General features: G+C 48.4%; 1 protein-coding gene across 1 annotated transcript in view; it reads left to right on the forward strand.

The window, feature by feature from the left end:
- Positions 1–444, forward strand: part of LOC119581956 (microfibril-associated glycoprotein 4-like) — a gene marked incomplete in the record, with an annotated part of 40859 nt that overhangs the window by 18212 nt on the left and 22203 nt on the right.

The following is a 444-nucleotide window of genomic DNA, read 5'->3' on the forward strand; positions in this document are numbered from 1 at the left end:
ACTTTCCTTCAGTCATCTCTGTCTATGTATCTCATAGTCTATATCCCTCTTTCAAGTCGCACATGTACTTTCCCTGATATCATGTCACGCCCGTTCTTTTTATACCATTCCATGATACAAATTGATATTTATTTTTCTAAAAAACATGAACTGCCGTCAACAATGTTTTACTATTTTCCTTCTCTCGGTGACGGAAGTTCTGGTGTAACGGTGCTGCTGGCAGGCACTCGCGATGGGCGGGGCGAGGCCGCTTGAAGTTACGGTGATTTGCCGATTTACGATGTCGGAGATGACGGCGTTCACTGCCTAGCTGTTCGGGCCACTTTCTCGACCAGTGACAGAGGGACAGAGGACCGTAACTGCATGACTCGCCATGACTTAAGCCACTGAGCACGTTGCCTCAGGATGACTTTCCCTACAGTGTACCCTCCCTTCTCCCCCCTC

Source organism: Penaeus monodon, chromosome 15 (genome assembly GCF_015228065.2).
Source record: "Penaeus monodon isolate SGIC_2016 chromosome 15, NSTDA_Pmon_1, whole genome shotgun sequence".
Classification (NCBI taxonomy): domain Eukaryota; kingdom Metazoa; phylum Arthropoda; class Malacostraca; order Decapoda; family Penaeidae; genus Penaeus; species Penaeus monodon.